General features: G+C 32.9%; 1 protein-coding gene across 1 annotated transcript in view; it reads left to right on the forward strand.

Annotated features, from left to right (window-relative positions):
• The first annotated feature begins 3,045 nt into the window (after positions 1-3,045).
• The window catches only part of LOC143255758 (choline transporter-like protein 1), a 75,593-nt gene continuing 58,384 nt past the window's right edge, over positions 3,046-20,254 (forward strand). Inside the window, exon 1 of the mRNA XM_076511936.1 lies at positions 3,046-3,053. The gene's annotated coding sequence lies outside the window, so the exon portion shown is untranslated. The remainder of the gene's footprint in view (positions 3,054-20,254) is intronic.

Genomic DNA, 20,254 nt, shown 5'->3' on the forward strand with positions numbered 1-20,254 from the left:
TAAGTTTATGGCAACTGTGTGTGTGTATTTATAAATTGTGTCTTAGCTCATTATTGAAGTTTCTTTAAAATATATAAACAGCTGTATAATATAATATAATGTTTTGGGACAACAGGTGTCCCATCTTCTAAACTAAACTAAAACTTGAATTAAAAAAGTAAAAATATTAAAACCAGCTTTTATCATTCATATAGTTATCAGGCTTCCAGTTAAACTCACTCAAATTTATGCCTCCACAACATCCAAAGGCAGCCCATTCTGGAGACAAACCACTGTGTTAAAAAAATGAAACTATTTTAGCTGAAGATGACTCCTACCTTGGTTGTGTGTGTGTCTCCTAGTCATACTATTTTCATCATTAAGTGTGAAAAAAGATCATGCATTGACACTGTCAATTTCTTTTACAATCTTAAACACCTCAATCAGTTCCCTCCCTCAACTATTATTTTTTCAAAAGAAAATTTTAGAGATCTCAGTTTCTCCCCATATGACAACACCTAGGCACCATTCTAATAGTCCTTCTCTGAACCCTTTCCTAAGGTAAAGAGCCCAAGACTGAATGCAACATTCCACATGTGGCCTAACTAGTGATCTGTACAATGAAATTATAACCACTTTGGACTTTTATTCAGTATTTCTGTAGGTACAACATAAAATTCTCTTTGTTTTATAACTGGCAACAACATCCTGCTTGGATGACTTAAAAGACTGATCAATCATTGTACAAAGATCTTTCTTTCATGACATTGTTAAAGTTATTACTATCCAGATTATACTTATAATTCAAATTGTGATAACACACATGTAGTATCTTGCATTTATTATAATCAAAATGCATCTGCCATTTATTTGCCCAACTTAAATGATTTGAATCCTTTTGTAAATCAGCAGCACCATCTTCACAGCTAGCAACACCTAAGACCATAATATCATCTACAGATTTAAGTAATTTGTTGACCATTCCTTCATCTGTGTTGTTGATGTAGAAAAAAGCAAAAGTCTTAAGATTGAGCCCTAAAGTATTCAACTTGGGTATGACATTAATCCAGTTTGACTGAACTCCATTGTAGTAGCCTTTTGTTTGTTTTTTCCATCCAGCCACTCTTCTATCTAATAAGCCAAGCTATAGATATGTGTGTATATATTTTACAAACCTTTATGTGGCATCTAGTCAAATGCTTTCTGAAAATCCAGATACACCAAATTTATGCTCTTACTTTAATCATAATAAGCAGAAACCTTTTCAAAGAATGTCAAAAAAAAATTTGTAAGGCAAGATTTTCCCTCAGTGAAACCATGTTGGCTATCCAGTAAAATTCTAAACATTGTTAAATGACTTTACAAAGCATCTCTTATAAGAGTTACCAAAAGGTCTCCTGAACTGATATAAGACCAATAGAGTTATAATTACTGGACAATGTTTATTACCTCCCTTGACAATTGGAGTAACTTTAGTTAACTTTCAGTCCTTTGGCACCTGCCCACTTTTAAAGGATGTGCAAAAAATAATAGTGACTCATATATCCATTCTTAACCTCCTTCAAAACTATTGGTGAAATGTCAAGTGACCCAGGAGCTCAGAATTAACGCAGTTATCATATTTTGACCTTGTTTCCATCTTTTAACTGTTCAAGATGAGGAATACTGCTTATATTTTCATTAATTAAAGCTGAAGAAAAACAAAATTTAACAACCCAGACATGATTAATCATCAGTATAATTTTTTTTAATATTATTATACCTCAATAGTAGACTCCCAGTAGCTCAGCGGTATGTCTGCAGACTTACAACGCTAAAAACCGGGTTTCGATACCTGTGGTGGCAGAGTACAGATAGCCCATTGTGTAGTTTTGTGCTTAATTGAAAACAACAACAACAACCTCAAGGGTACTATCCCCATCCAAACATGTTTACCATTAATGTATTTAAAGAAACCTTTACAGTTAATTTTTACAATGTCAGCCAACCGTTTTTTCATAAATCGTTTTTGATGCCCTTGTTTCTTGTTTGACAAAAGTTTTGATCTTCTGTAACTTTTTTCATGAATACTAACTATGCCCTTTACATTCACCAAATAAATCATGATTCGTATGTAGAAAATAAAATTAAAGGATGTGTTTGACATTTACGAAAGGAATGTCATGAATTATGTTGTATTCTTTAAATTATTCTCGATTAATTATCTAATTTATTACAAGTATATATTTCACAGTTAATTACAGGTAAGCACGAACATTTATTCATGTTCATTAGATTTGTTAATCAAAAACATTCAGTAAATATTAAACAGAATTATGGTGTAAACTTCTTTTGTAAAAGACTGATAAAACCCATCCAAAAAACTTAAGAAAATGTAAGTGTTAAAGGAAACAAAGAATAATGTGTTTCTTCATAATATAATGATTGTGTTTGAATATACTGTGTTAAAAAACAAAGAACAAGATGCTCTCGTTAATAGAATGATTTAATTAGAATATTTTTAAAGTGTTAAAGAAATCAAAAGAGAAGGTATTTTTTCCTCGAGAAACTGTTTGGGTTGGAACCTACAGTGTTGAAGTTTCATGTTTGACATGATTTACGCTATCATGTTGAACGATCATGTGTATTGAAGCTGAACGAAACTAATCAAAGTGAAAGAGGTGGGTAGGAAAGAAGAAACGAGATACATTGATTTACAGATATACACATGCACGGTGTCACGTGATCCTCTCCGCTTGTTAACTTAGTAGAATCGGCTTTCGCAGTGCTGATTATTAATAGATGGCGTCAAAACATTAAGACAGAGAGCGTAAGATATGTCGTTCTGCAAGTTTTTCTAGTCAGGTTTGTGTCGTAACACCACCGAAGGGAAAAGCTGTTATATACTGCTTGTTTCGAATTAGGCTGTCTTTATAACTAGTGCACAAGGAAAATAGTAACGAGGTAAACTATTTTGATGGAGAATTTTTCCTTCTTCATTATTGTTCGTAGTATTACGATACAGTCAGGTGATAAGACTACAAATGAGTGTAAAACAATTTCACTGGATTTTTAAGAAAATAATACGGACATCAGTAAGTTGTATCAACAGTATGTCTTCTTACAAAACGTTTACAATAATATTTTACTTATTTGTTGTTTAGTCATGTGTACGATTATTTTCTAAATCCGCATGTTTAATTTTAAATGACTACTTTTAGTAACGGCGATAGTAACTAATCAGAAACATTACCTCAGTTGAAGTTACCTGTGTGTTTGTGTGTGCGCGCGCGCTTTTCATTATATATTACTTGATACATATCTATTGTTTCCCAGGAATTTTTGAAACAAGTATTTTGGCATCATTGAAGTGATTTGTTTTAATTTTTATATCTATACCAGTGTTGAAAATTGATTCTGTATGTGCTTGCTAATTGCTAACATCATTCCCTCTGTAATAACTGCCTTATTTATTTCATCTTCAAGTATTTAGATACAATTGCACAAGTCACTGCTTTTGTTTTTTTCTTCCTTAATGTCATAGTAAAATAAAGAATTACAATACAAGTATCAATAATTAATAATTAATGTCATAGTAAAATAAAGAATTACAATACAAGTATCAATAATTAATAATTCACCGAAAGTATTAGACTTCTGTCGTTCTACAGTCTTTTAAACTTACCAATGTAAGTATATGACTAAGAGAAAAATGTTAAAAGTTCACGATGGTTTAGCATTTAGTGCAGGGAATTGTAACACTAAATGTCAGGGTTCGATCCCGGCACAACTACTCATTATGCGTTTTGCGCTTGAACAAACAGTTATTATTTAAAATTTAAACTTTTTGGAACCAAAAAGAGTCCTTAAAGAAGAAGAAACGTGAGAGCGTGCTATAACAGTAGCTTACGAATATAGCTATAACGACATTTTCAACAGATCCCCAGTGGCACAGCGATATGTTTGTGGACTCGCACAGCTATAAACCGGGTTTCGATACCCGTGGTAGGTAGAGGACAGATAGGCCACTGTGTAGCTTTGTGCTTAATTCCAAACAAACAAACAGTCGTTTTCATTAGATTATTTTCTGCATTTTGTTCCACATCATAATAAACAGAGGTAGCTAACGGTTAATTTGACCTTCATATTTCTCTAATTTGAAATGAGTGTACCGCTGTTTTCTGTCAGCATCAGTTACTTTTTTTTTTTAAGTATTAGTGCAGTCAATTTTACATTCGTAAAGATAATATTTAGATAAGTTAATGGCTGGTAGCTAAACTTCCAACCAGCTAATAACATAGTAATACTTTTATGGCCTCACTGATGTTCTGGTAAATCTAATTACATGACGGATTACTAAATACATCAGTTCTACTAATCGTAGCTCGTTTGGAGTTCGACATATCTATCTTTATCTGCCGTGTAATACCAGCACAACTTTTATATTTATCATATTCCATTCGTAAAGGTCCGGCATGGCTAGGTGGTTGGGGCGCGCGACTCCCCGTCACACCAAACATGCTTGCTCTTTTAGCTGTGGGGGTATTATGTGACAGTCAATCCCAATATTTATTGGTAAAAGAGTAGCCTGAGAGTTGACTAGCTACCTTCCCTCTAGTCGTACACTGCTAAATGAGGGACGAGTAGTACAAAGAGCTCTCGTGTAGCTTTGCGTGAAATTCAGAAAGAAACAAACAATCCATTCGTAGGATTTTAAAATACTTTTTGCCGCAATATTTCCAGATATAAAATGTTTTAGTATTCAAAAACTTAACTTTAAATGATTTTATTTGAAAAAAAAAGAAGAAAAAAGCACGGTGCATCTGCCTCTACATTCCTTCTAGATTGTTTACATGTTTTTTAGAAGTATGGAGCTTAGTCAAAATCGGCTATCTCGTTGTGTATTTGTTTGTTTTTTAATTTCGCACAAAGCTACATAAGGGATATTTGCGCTAGCCGTCCCTGATTTAGAAATTTAAGCCTAGAAAGAAGGCAGCTCATCACCACCACCAACTGCTAACTCTTGGGCTGCTGTTTTACCAACGAATGATAGGATTGACCGTTACATTATAACACCCCCACGGTTGAAAGGACGAGTATCTTTGGTGCGACCGGGATTTGAACCCGCGACCCTCAGATTACGAGTCGAGTGCCTTAACCACCTGGCCATGCCGAGCAAGTTATCTCGATGATTCAGCCTTTTCGAGCCGGTATTATAGGCTACCTGTCGACGAATTTAATAGGCTTCAGTTAAATAAGAGATTGAAAATAGCACTTCTTTAGATTGTTTAACTTAAATGACTTCTTTGGAAAACAACCAAAAAAAAATGAAATTGTGTTTATGTGAAAGATAATCCATTGCCTCATCCATCTTCCACTAAGTTCTCCTAGTGTTTCGGGCTTGGCATGGCCAGGTGGATAAGGCACTCGACTCGTAATCTGAGGGTCGCGGGTTCAAATCCCCGTCGCACCAAACATGCTTACTTTTTCGGCTGTGTAACGTTATAATGAGACGGCCAATCCCACTATTCATTGGTAAAAGAATAGCCCAAGAGTTAGTGGTGATGTCTAGCTGCCTTCCCTCTAGTCTTACATTGCTAAATTAGGGACGGCTAGCGCAGATAATCCTCATGTAGCTTTGTGCGAAATTCAAAACAAACCAAACCAAAGTCGTAGTGTTTCAGCGGTAAATCAATAGGATGCCAACTAGCCTATTGCGTAGCTTTACGCTGAACAACAACATAAAAGTAACGTCCATTGTTCAGTTAGTGTGGCCATGAACTTGTTTTCCGTAGATTGATTTAAGTATATTCAGATGTAATGGCCAATTTCCCACAACATTAGTTATTTCTTGTTCTAAATTTTTGATGAACTCGAAGCTATTGTTGTGGTAGTTTGATGGACAGTTGTCCCATTTGCTACGTTTTCTTTTATCTGTTTGTAATTGCTAGTGACTCTATAGGCAGACATTGTCACAGTTTTCTTATCTACTTCTTACATTATCTTTTTTCAGTGTAAGAATTGATTCAGTTGAAGCAAATAATTGAATTTGTGGTCACTGAACCATAAACTTTGTTGTTGTTTTCTGTTTATCACTTATGAGCAATTACATACTCCATAAACTTAAGCTTGGTATGTAGGGTTTATTAAGAATATTTTATATTTATCTGCTAGAAAGAGATTCCTAATCAAACTTAACTAGTATAGATACAGACTGTATTGTAGGTGGTAAAAATATTTGCACCTTACATGCTAGTCAATATGTAGTTGTATTCTCTGTTTTAGTTTAATATGTGCAATTTCTGTATTTTATCATCCGAGTTGTATGCTGGAGCGTCAGGGGTTGTACTTCGTCCAAAGCTCTGAGAGCCGTGGGTTCGAATCCCTGTCCCACCAAGCATGGAGGCGTTCTAACGTGACAGTCAATCTCACTATTTGTTAGTAAAAGGGTTGGCGATGAATGATGATGACTAATTTCCTTCCCTCTGGTCTTACACTGTTAAAATAGGGACGGCTAGCGCAGATAGCTTTCATGTAGTTTTGCGCGAAATTCAAACCAAACCAATCGTCCAAAGTCGGTGTAAGCAGACCCAAAAGCAGCTTCTGGGTCCTACGTTCTTTAAAGAATGTTACTTTTTCAAATCTTTTCGGAAAGTGATTTGAGTTTAACTTTGTTGCATATATTTATGGTGTGGAAATATATAGGTGCATCATTTTATTTAGGTGGTCAATACCCTCAGAATAACCCATTCAGTTTTTTCTCTTCTGTGTTGAGAGTTACCGTTGGTCGCTGTTCATAAAGATTTGAGATAATGTTGACCAACAGCATAAACCACAAGGATTTTCAGTTTGTTTCTTCTCAGTCTTGGTTGTTCTGCTGGAGGCTCAGGGATAGCTAAATGTGACCACAAGCTATAAGTATGAAGTTCCAAATGTTGTGGCCATGCTCTTACAGATGGTTCATCTTTATTTGATCTAAAGTTATAATTATTAAAATCAAAGTGTAAAAATAGGACAACATGCTTATGTTCTATATCATTAATAAATGATTTAAAATTACATCCCAGCTGCTTATAACGTTGGCTCGTGTTGTATGCAAGGCTATGAAGTTGTGCAAATAATGACGTATGCTCAAGTGTGTGAAATCTTTGTTCATCTTGAAAATTACATTAAAGTTAAACATATACACGATGGAAAGATGCATATGTTTTATAGTATAGGTACGTATATTACATCGAACTATAAGAGATAATTATCCTTTATGTTTATTTTTATCCGTACATGTGCACGTATGAATGTTTGAACTTAACAACACATTTAAAAAAGTCAATAAATTATGGTCATGCCTTCATATTGTACGTTTCTCGACTGATCGACCCATAGGTGAAGCAACGATTTCAAAGGAAAATTACTCGACAAGGTTTTCCACTGAATCAGCTGGCGACGGTTTACAGTTACTTGTTGCTGCTGGCGTGTTTACTGTACCAAAGCTGTGTTGATTTTCTGGTTACCTGTACGCATGAAGTTAGTTATTTTTTTTAACCAGTTCTATTCGTCACGCAGCACATCCTGCACTGCCTTCCAATGCCGTTTAAATTAATAATGAAATATTAAGATCTTGAAAATCGTATCACATGTCCTATTTACTAATAATAATAAATCATATTTACGAGTAAAAATTAATTTATTTGTGAAATTATAACTAAAATATTTCAATATAAAATTATATCTTGTGTTTTTAAATGCAGACATTTTTCACGTTTTTTGTTTTGTAAAAAAGTAGATTGGTCGGAGCTATTGAGAAGCGTAATATTTAGGACCGAGTTGAGTATTTGTACGTAACAACAAGAATACAAGGAAGACAGCATTTCAGGCTTGTACAAATCTTTTTATGCCAATAGTAATAATTAAATGTTTAGCTGTCTTTCAAAATTTGCTGTACTTATTGGAGGGATTTACACATTTTGATAAAAAAGGGTTAGATAATTATTTAGGTAATTTAACTAAACCTGTTGAAGACACAAAGACAAAAGTTCTTTTATAATTATACTCTCAGGAGCACAGCGCCGGCCTGGCATGGCCAAGCGCGTAAGGCGTGCGACTCGTAATCCGAGGGTCGCGGGTTCGCGCCCGCGTCGCGCTAAACATGCTCGCCCTCCCAGCCGTGGGGACGTATAATGTGACGGTCAATCCCACTATTCGTTGGTAAAAGAGTAGCCCAAGAGTTGGCAGTGGGTGGTGATGACTAGCTGCTTTCCCTCTAGTCTTACACTGCTAAATTAGGGACGGCTAGCACAGATAGCTTTGTGCGAAATTCCAAAAAACAAACAAACAAGCACAGCGCTATGTTTGCGATTTAAAAACAAGAAACTGGATTTCGGTGCCCGTAGTGGACAGAACACAGTTCATTGTTCAACTAGAAACAAATAATTTATAAATATTTGTAATGTAACAGTCATTTTTTTTCTTACCATTGTATCAACATGTAATAATTAAATTACTTTATTTGACAAATGAATATTTTCTTGTCATTCATAAGCACTTTCAAAACCAGAAACAAATAAGGTCATCAAATGTTATGCAAAAGCCATTTATTTAATTGAAAACTGTACCGATATTCCAATATCAAAATCTCTTTGTGTATATGATTTTAGTGTTAATATGTAATGCTAGTAACTTATGCATATTTACTTGTTTTAATTAAAGTCCTGATTGTTTGAAAATATATGTTAAATGGTGCCCGATTTGAATTTAAAATAATACCTTTAATTAGCTTTTGATGATGTGATCTCTTTACTCTCAATGTCTATTTCGAAATTTCACATCGTTTCATCTAAATGTGTTTTTTTAATATATTAGGTTGAGGAATAATTCGTGAGCGTTTTTAAATAATTTCATTCAAGCATTACATGCAAGACTATACAATACTTCAATGCATGAACACATTACACCCAAAACATTTATTATGATACTTTATTTCATGTAATACCTAGGTATATAGTATGCATTGTTTTAAACGAAATTGCAAGAAATTAAATGCGAAAAGCAGATGGTGTCGAAAATGCTCGATTTTGTCCACTTGACATTCCATTTAATGAGCTGAAAATGAAAGCAAATATTAAAGACATATGAAAATCAAACACACCATCTATTAGAGCAAAAAATTATCTACCAAATGACATGAAATATTTTGCGAAAGCGTTTCATTTATGAATATATTTTTTTAACTTGAAAAAACGCTCACGAATTATTCCTCAACCCAATATATAGGTGTTACTCACTACCTCACTGAAAACGGGGATTTTCTGCACTTCTGCACGTTCCTCGAAAAATTTCGCTTCGTCATAGTGTCGTCTGAATCATCTCGGACAACTGACTTTCAACCAATCGTATGGTATTCTCGGTTTAACTGCTTTTACGCACGATCTTCGTGTACTTGTGAAACACGTAAGATTCAATTCCTGTCACTAGATGTCATCTGAGTTGTAATTTGTAAGTAATACTCGAATTGGGTTTAAACGTTTTAAGTTCTTCAGTAACATAGAAGTCTTGAGTGGGTTTCATACATTTGCCCAAGGAGAACCAGCTGTAATAAGAAAAACAGGTATAAATATATTTAAGATGGTCTTTCAATTATTGTAAGAAATATTTAGCTTAAACTTTACCTGTAATTAACCATTGAAATTTATTCATTTGTCTAGTATCATAAATTGGCAGCGTTAAAAAATAGAACAATAATTCGTTTTTGAATACAGTTCTTAGTGGTGTTTTACGTGTGCGAATTTGTTTATCCGAATAAATGCTTTATCTTTTCTACTTAAACATACCTTAAGGTATTTTGTTTAATAACTGAGAATTTTTAGTAAAAGCGCTGAGATAGATGATAGATTAAACATAAATAATTCTGACAAATTTTGAGAATATTTATTCAAAATCTATTTTTCAAAAATGAAGGCAGTACTTATAAAGGTGTGTTAAGGCGTTGGACTCATAATCCGAGGGTCGCGGGTTCGAATCCCGGTCGCACCAAACATGCTCGCCCTTTCAGCCGTGGGTGCGTTATAATAGTGCGATCAATCCTACTATTCGTTGGTAAAAGAGTAACCCAAGAGTTGGCGGTGGGTGGTGATGACTAGCACAGATCGCCCTCGAGTAGCTTTGTGCGAAATTCCAAAAACAAAACAAAATTTACGGAGGTACACTTGTGATACTCTCATTTTAAGGCTGATATCAATTTTTCGATTTAATTCTACAATATTTAGTGACAGTGGAGAAATTTAAAACTTGTTTCCGTGTCTTAAAATATTCAAACTTGTTTTCGTTTTTAAACTTCATTTTTAGAAACATTTACAGTGTAATATTTATTTCCTAAAAAAGCCAATAATAACTTCTCTAAAAATAGTAAATAATTACGTCATTTGGTACAGTGGGGCCTAACCTATAATTTTAGGCTAATTTCTAGTGTAATTCAGTAAAACGTATAAGCATTTTCATTGTTAAACGAAAATTATTCACAACAGATTAATGTAAAACATGTCACACTTGGTGTTTCATCATAACGTGTTGCTTATTACCGGAAATACTAGTTTGTAGAATTCATAATCAAAAACGCCTTCGGAGATCGGTAGTTTTCAGTTAAAGGTAAGGTTGATAAAAAAAATGCATTTATTTTATCCAGTTTAAGTGTAACAAATTGATTTATTAAAAGATATTTGAAAAATAAAGTTAATTCCTTGCGAATCCGTTTTATATAAATGTATACGTTTCTTTTCGTTTTAATTGTTTATTTCAACTAATCTTAATTACACGATATTAGATTTTTTAAAATTTATTTTTGCAAACTTATCGATGACTTAGCTAACTATCTTTTAATCTATCAGTCCGAAAAATGGAAACAGCCGGAAAGCCTTTGTATAGCTTTGGGCGAATATCCTACATAAAGAAACAGTATAGTTATCGAAACCTATTTTGCACTCTGTATTGTGTGGTGTATAGGTTTCGGTAAATATACTGTTTATTTCGGATATTCGTCCAAAGATATACATAGGCCTTCCGGGCTGTTCTCATTTTTCGGACTGATAGACTGAAGGATAATTAGCTAGTCAACAGCACGTACCGACATCTTTTGTCGTTTTTCAAATCGAATAGTGATATTTGACTGTCACTCTCATGACACATTCATAGCTATAAAATGCCAGACCCTTAATACTACAAAAAGTAACTTTAATTATAGTTATATTCTTGTATTTTTGTTTAATATTTTATTACATCATGTGTATTACTTATAAAAAAAAAATGTCTGTTGGTTAGCTATGAATTTTAATTATTTTTTTATACCCATCTACATTTTATTAGATAAACAGTACATTAACTATTAATTATTAAAAACGATAAAACCATATGTTACTGTTTATCACATAACAAACAACAGTTTTAAGAGATATACATATAAGAATGGTTTGCTTTGGCAGCCGACAACATATATAATTGACACAGCTGGTACCTTTGGACACTTATTGTAGTCAAAACAAAATTTTTATTTAAATATTTTCCAATTAAGTCTCATTGAAGCTTACAACTATATTGATTTGTACTCTTGAAGCAGATGCAAGCGAATTTTTTTACCTCTACTAATTGCGTTTTAATCTTTCGTTGTTTTGATTTAAACTAATCTTACCAATGACCTTGAGTTCAAACAATGACATAACTTCTATGCATAGAAGTTCTTTCTTTTTCACACATACATATAAAGAGTAGTTTGTTTGTTTTTGAATTTCTCGCAAAGCTACTCCAGGGCTATCTGCGCTAGCCGTCCCTAATGTAGCAGTGTAAGGGAAGGCAGCTAGTTATCACCACTCACCGCCAACTCTTGGGCTACTCTTTTGCCAACGAATAGTGGAATTGACCGTCACATTATAACGCCCCCACGGGTGGGAGGGCGAGCATGTTTGGCGCGACCGGGATTCGAACTCGCGACCCTCGGCTTACGAGTCGAACGCCTTATCATGTTTGGACAGGCCGGGCCAACATAAAGAGTAGAAAACAATGTTTATAAAAGTATATTAACGTTGGTTTTAGATAATAGATTGTGAAATTGTTATATTATGTCATTCAAATTCAAAATACCAGTTAAATATGAAGGTACGAATATATAAATATCAAGAAATCATAAATTAAGTCTTTATGGCTCTTCTTAAAGCGTTTTCAATTGGACAAATATATATTTATGAAACCTGTTTTTATTATTGTTACATAATAAAATCGAAATACATTTTTAATACATATTACTCAGAAATAATTTAAAAGAGATTCTAATACAGTATTAAAACTGTATGTTTAGCCTGTATCTCCGTGTAACCTGAGTTGAGATTACGAATTACATAAAATTGATGCAAATTGACAAATTTCTGTTAATGACTTTTCTTTAGCCCTAACGTCAGATATTAAGTAGAATAAATGGTTCACAAATTAAAACGAATCGCAAAGTCGCAGTTGTTTGTCTGCGGACTTAAAACGCTAAAAAGCGGGTTTTGATGCCTATGGTGAGTAGAGTACAGATATCTCATTGTGTAGCTTTGTGTTTAAACTACAAACAAACAAATTATGACATTGTCCAGAACAAGGTAGCGACAAAAATACAAAAAATATGTATTAATTTATACCAAATATTGTTTTTTTTTCAGTATTAGATATTTAATTGGGTTACATGAGGAACTTCAAAAATTAGAAATATTCAATGTTTGTTTACGTTTTTGACACAAATATTTTATTTTATTTTGGAATTTAAATTTTTTGACACTAATTCAGAATACGGTTACGGGTACTTTACTGTTTGTTTTTGTTTTTTGAATTTCGCGCAAAGCTACACGAGGGCTATCTGCGCTAGCCGTCCCTGATTTAGCAGTGTAAGATTAGAGAGAAGGCAGCTAGTCATCATCACCCACCGCCAACTCTTGCACCAACGAATAGTGGGATTGACTGTAACATTATAAAACCCCCACGGCTGAAAGGACGAGCATGTTTAGTGTGACGGGGATTCGAACCCAAGATCCTCAGATAACGAATCGATAACTTTAACCCACCTGGCCATACAGGGCCACTTTTAATATTAGCAAAATGAGGTATATGGTGCAGTAGCGGTTTATGTAGTTAACTGTGCATAAAAGTGAAAAGTAGGTGACACTGTAGGTATGATATTGTGGCAGCTACCCTCCCCACAAAGTAACTGTAACCGTTTGCGTAATCATGAGAGTAGGAAGAGTACATATGATAATATAAAAGTTAAAATACGACACAGAAAAAGAGCTACACTAGTTTTTCGTATAAAAACCATCAGATGGAAAATTAATTACAATTATATTTATTACAATAAAATTGTGTTGTTAATGTTTCATAGTTACTTCTGAATAGAATCTGACATCAATTTTTACTAAATTTTCTTTCGCTACTACAAATAAACAAGAGATATGACAATGCATAATTTGTATATGATACTTATAATAAACATGTGTATACATACATATATGCAACATGTTTTATTATTGGTTAAAAACCTTTATTACGAAATGTTCTGTTTATTGTTTTTTTATAGTCTATTAAGGAGTTGGGGACATTAGCATGTTGTATACATGTGTAATTATATTTGGAATCCGTAAAAGAAAATCATGATTTATATATAGACATTTTCCATATAGGAATACCTGTTTGTTAAACTTGGGGTTTGAAAACAATGAAAAACTGCATTTTCTTTTTGTAAATGATGCACCCTTATTGCAGAATTTGAGCGGAAAAGTAATATAGTAAAACAACTAAAGAAACGATATTTATATTCTTATAAATTATCGAAATTAAAGAAATACACATCATTCTATAATGGAACTCTTGCTTGAATGATATTGGAAAAACGTTTTAATTACGCGACTTGCAACTCCGGACTTAGAGAAATTTTTATCCTTTTTGCATTTGCAATAGGGGTCACGATTTTCTCGTTTTGGCTCCGTTTCCTGTCACGGAAAACTTTATTTTTCTCCGTTCTTAAGGTTTAGATATGACGTAATGAGTACATCACTCGCAGACATAGTGTACATCTGTTGTATGTCTATGTAAATACTTCGCAGTGTGTGGCTGGATCTTTACCAAAATTGATATGGATGTTCATTAGGTCCATGAGGAAATACAAATTTTCAATTTTGCATTTTGCGGGTGTTTTTTTTTTTTACCACTACTTTTCCCCTGTTGATGGATCTTCAAAATATTTGGCATGAAGGTTTGTTGGGTCCATGAGGAGATATATTCAAATTTATGGTTTCTTATTTTGTGTTTTGCTGTTTTTATGGGTGTTTTTTTTTTATAAATTATCGTAAAAGAAACAACTTTTCTTATCCTAAGATAGCCTTTCATTAATTGCGAATTTACATAACTTCCGTCCAGGGTACGAGTACCTCAACTAGTTTTTATTAATTATCGGAATTGGGACGGTTTATGAATGAGTAATACATAAAAGGTATTTTGTAAGATGAACATAAACAGCCTGCTGCATAATTTTGATACAGGAAAATGTTTTTACTAAAATCTGTATAAGTATTTATCAGGCAGGTGGCAGTACTGCCTATATAAGGATTGTTCATCGAAATTGTATTTTAAATATCTCCTCCATGGAATATCAGAATTTCACAATACTATACAGTTTTCCTTTTATAACAATATCTACGTAATGAGTGAGTCACAAATTTTGAAAATATCTGTAAATATCACAAGTTTGAATTTTTTGTTCTTCTTTCTTCTACTTCTTTTTATTTCATGATAGCTCAAAAACCAAAATGATGGTATCGACGAAATACACTGAGATGACGTAGTTTCAAACAGGGTATCCGATTTTATTAGCTTGATTAAGTAGTAGTAATTTTAAAAAATCATAATTCTAGCATAATCGTTGTTATCATTATCTGTTGAAGTTAGCTTTGTTACAAAATTTGGTGTTCCAAAAAAACAGGAATTACGAGCCAATAATAGATAAATATTGCAGTTGTAACCTCGCTATATTTAGAACTTGGTTATAATTACAACCTTCCTATTTCTATTGAAACACCATATAAAAAAAAAAAGGCAAGTAAAGAAAAACTTTTCAGAAACGAAGTAAATATAGGGATGGCTAATATCATCCAACTGCCATCCTTACTATATTATTTGCGTTCTTTTTGAAGGATTAGTATCAGCCATCTCTACATTTACTTCGTTGTTTAAAAGTTTTTCTTTAGCTATATGGTACAATTTCTTCCCATCGATCTCAGTTCTACCTTAGGTAGTCATGTAGTGTGTTTTATGGCAGAACATGTTCCTTCTGTGCTTAGTACTTCCCTAGTCTCTTAAAGAGATCAGATATTAGTTTCTGTAACGCAGTTAGTTGGACGCAATAAATCGGCACTTATATAGTTGTATTATTTTTAGTGAAATGAATAAGTTAAGTTTCCTTGTTTCAGGCTAAGTATCTATAAATACTATTTGTATTAGACCCATGTTTTTTGTTATTGTATAAAATACTGTGTAAGCATATTGTTATGTATTATTATTTATTTTGCACGGGTCTCCGATTCATCATGTTGCGTACACTTCGTATTAAGATTTCAAATAGCCGGAGATTTTAATGTGGAAGTTAACTGAATGTTAATATGTATCATATTTATGACATTAACCAACAAGACTGATACACGCAATTTTATTTGTTAACACAAATATATTTTAATATACAAACAGTAATACAATTTATAATAACGGTTATTACAAATAATTATTTATATACAAAAACTTAAACTTGCAAACAATATTCAGTCTTCTGTCTGTTTCGGAACTGGATATTATATCGACGGTTCAGGTTCACGACAAACAAATTAACTTTATGTTGATGCACAAATACACTTCACTTGAGGGGAATGCTAGCTAGCTCTATACTTGTTTGACCCAATGCAATTTACAAGCTTACTTTTACAGTGGAAGGAAAAAAACCCAAAAAAACTATCTTCGTGGAAATACTAACGTCTGAAGTTAGTTCTCTGAAATTGAGTGGTTCGTAATATTCGAAATCTATTAACGTTCCTGGTCAAATATATCAGTTTTCTGACTAGAAAGCGTTTATCACAATTATAGCTTCCGAAGCTCATAGTATACTGATTGTAAGGACCAAACAATATTCTGTTGCTTGTTTCTCGGCGTCTTGTGATGGCTTGATTTTATATACTCATGAAGCGAGATTCTCGAAAGTTCAACAATATTTGAAGATACACTAGTGTTTTTGTGAAACATATTGATTCTTACTCTCAAGAACCTTCTAAAAATTTAGATAACAGCAGGATTTGCGCAATACACATCCAAATATATATACGTCATTTGCATCAAACTGAAAGAAACGCAGATATTAAAATAAATGTATAACAGCAAATCTGTTGCAATATTCAACATTCTTTTCAAGCTTTCTTATGATTGGTTTCAAATACCATACGCAGAGGATACTCAATTAAGAAAACTCCTAAGACACGCTGACAGAAAGGTGTAATGCTTTGTGGTGGTTATGGAAACGTATAATACATATGGTATTTTAATTTTTTTTTAAATAATATCTCGTATTACTAATTGTCAGAAAGGATGTTGTACTTTGTTTGTTGTGAAAAAAATACTTAGAAGATTTGAATTCGTTGTAGTTAAAGAAAGCTTCCAAACGTCACTAATACAACTAGATAGTGTATTATTTTCTATTTTAAGTATTCAAGGGATTGAACATTACACACACCATGGGTATCGAAATCCGGTTTCAAGCATTGCAAGTTCGCAGACATACCACCGTGCTTCTGCGGAGACATTGTATTCTAGTTATGAATGTTTAAATAAGTAAGTACTGAATGTAAATAGCGTATTATGTTCAGTTATAGATATCCAAGGGAGCAAATACAAGAAACATACAACACTGTATATTAGATACAGATATTCAAAGAACTATATATCACACGTAGATATTACGTTCAGTTCAGAGCATTCAAGGAAGTAATTACCAATCTTATGTCTCATTTTATTTTCAAATATGGATAATAAAGTGCTTATATACCAGAAATTTTGTTTGTTTTGAATTTCGCGCAAAGCCTCTCGAGGGCTATCTGCGCTCGCCGTCCTTAATTTAGCAGTGTAGGACTAGAGGGAAGGCAGCTAGTCGTCACCACCCACCGTCAACTCTTGGGCTACTATTTTACCAACGAATAATGGGATTGACTAACATTATAACGGCTGAAAGGGCGAGCATGTTTGGTGTAACGGGGATTCAAACCCGCAACCCTCAGATTACAGGAATAGTGCTTTAATCATCTGGCCATGCCGGGCCCATATACCAGAAATAGATTGCACTTTGTATGAATATTCAAGTGACTTGAAGTACTATACATAGACTACACTTTATGATTATAGATATCACTTTACGTTTAAATGGTAAAGTTTCAACAATAAGTGTAAACTATATTAATGTACTTTTATAAAATTTTGGATACTAGAAGTTTGATTCCCAATCTTTCCATGGCAAAAATTGTCGTGTTCTTTATTAAACATACATGACAACAGTTTGTGAATGTATGTCCATCTGTGTATGTGCCGTTGTTAAATTTAAGGTCTTGGTGTGGCAATTTGTTTTTATAGCTGTGGCGATGCTTTAGACGTTTCATGAGATATTTAACTAAAATTCACAAACAAATATTTTGTTTTATCTTCTGGGGATCAAGAATGTTCAGTTTTTCATTATTCGTACTTTGAGAAGTCTGTAATTTACTGTGAATTAATACTGAGAAAATAAAGTATTTCATATAAAACTATTACATGTGGTTCTAGCCACCGTGGTAGTGCAAGCATTGTTTAAATGCATCGTTTTGATTGGTCAAAACTGTACTATTTTCACCAGTAAATTTTATTATTACACAAATCACTGAAATTCAGCAATCTGCTTATGTTCTGTGTCATCGCTTTTAATCTTTCATAAGTATGAATACATAAGTGTTTTAAATTTTCTAGATCATTATATATTATAACATAAAAATGTTTTGATTTTATCTGTTTTTTTCATTTTCATGTTATGCTTATGCAAATTAAATTTTTTATATGTTCAATTTTTTTCACACGTGCACGTACACAAGGAGGTTTGGTTCAATCCTCTATTTTTGTGATGTTAAAAATATGCTTATATAATTAGAGCGTATCTTCTTATGGCACAATATGTGTTGACTTTTGATCTCACAAATTGGACCACTTCTTCAAATATTCTGCGTATGGGCTTGATCCACAACTTATCAAATACATTTATTGTAAATGTGCGATCTTTCAGTCACGACTATAAAACAACAAATACGAAACTAATATAAATAAAAAAAATATATTACAAAGAGACTCAAGTACCAAAATTAACTTTTCCACTACCAGCCCTTTTCATAATTAAAACTCATGACGGATAATATATGTGGTTATAGCTCCTAAACGTGTTGACGATATTCCACCTATCAGACAACACCCAGACGCAGATGTCGAACTAGCCAGCAACTAAGGAAAATCAGTTAGAAGTTGAGAGTTAGAACCCACAACTTTTCAACTTCTATTGCCTTTCGCTGTTTGTAGCCATTTGGGGAAGACAGTTACTTTCTTAATATATATATTTAGATACAGACTTAAAGTAGAAATTAACCACCCTAAGTTTTTACAATGTAAAATTCCTAACCTCCACCTTTTATGAGACGTACAGAAAAGTAAAAATATTCTAATATTAACAACAGACCACCCTGTATTTCAGCAAGACTTCCAATCTCTACCGTTTTAATTAATAATTAAAAATAATATGAAACAGAGCTAAAACTCTAACCTTAACAGTTTTTCATTCCCTATCAATCTTCTAGATGTAAGATTTCTTCTTACCCATCTTTTCTAAAGAGAAGATAATTTATGAGATGTCAAAAAAGTCATTGTGTGTCGGTTTGATAAATTTTTGCGCCAAGTTACTTGATGGATAATTGCGTTAGCCATCTCTAATTTAGTTTAACATCATTTCCAATCATTCTGACGTATTTAGGTTACGACCTCCACAAGGAAGTTATGTGGTAAGAGAGACAAATACTATATTTTTAACTTAGTATACATTTGATTGTTCATGATATCTAATGAAATGTACCACTGACATACTTCATTCCCGTTAAATACAGTCTTGTTTTCACATAAGAAGTAATGAAAAATGTGAAAACTTAGTGTCAGGACAGAATAATTATGGTTGTAAAATACAATCCTTAAGTTTTTGTTTGTTTGTTTTTTCCTGTTATTACGAAATGATCTTGATCCTGAAAAGGTAAATATAAATGTTTAGAAAATTTTGCATTGCAACTGATTATATAGGATTGTAGAAATGCATTCTCTTTCCGTTCTATTTAGTTTGAAATAAGGTCATTTCATAACACGCTTCTTATCAATAGTGACCGTTTACGCTTCAGTCCCCTTATTTACAGTGTATACGTATCATGTGACGCCATTGCTTAAGAACTGGTAGAACTTTTTAAATTTACGTACATTCTTCTAAAAATAACATTCAAAGGCAGCTTTGTAAGCTGAAGTTATAAGGGTCACATTATGATAATGTTTCTTTATAAATCTAGTCCAGCTAACATTAGGGGCTCGATCACTACTGTTGACACAGGGACAGGCAACCTATCGTTAAGCTTTGTGTTTGAATATAAACATACACGAAAAGTTTAGTTTACATCTGCAGTTTGCTACATATTGTTATAATGTAATTGGTTGTTTAATAAGTATTAGTTTTGATCAAGATGTAACTTCAGAAAAAAAATTATGAAATATTTAGATGTCTAGAGTTTTAAATAACACGATTGGCAAAAAAGTATGAAATGTCACGTAACTCCTCAAGAACGTCTTCCAGTTATTTGTTTTCGATAGTGTTTTAGAACAAAGGCTAAACTGAAAATGACGAAAAAAAATAGAAGATAACATATAAATTCAGTCTACTTACGATGTGTAACGTTCTATTGAAGGTTTTTGTACTCAGCTTTTGATTTATAGTGTTTAGATTAGTCCCGTATCTGTACACTGAGTTAATGTTGTAAATTAATGTTCACAAGCGTAAAAATATGTGCGTGTATTAAACCTTATAACTAACACTGAAGAAATTCTAAGAAAAAAACCAACAACATTCTAATTAATACTTTAACTTTTCATAGCCCGTAAATTCTAAGAGACGTATAATAACTTATCATTATACAGATTTAAGTTGCAT

Source organism: Tachypleus tridentatus, chromosome 7 (genome assembly GCF_004210375.1).
Source record: "Tachypleus tridentatus isolate NWPU-2018 chromosome 7, ASM421037v1, whole genome shotgun sequence".
Taxonomy (NCBI): domain Eukaryota; kingdom Metazoa; phylum Arthropoda; class Merostomata; order Xiphosura; family Limulidae; genus Tachypleus; species Tachypleus tridentatus.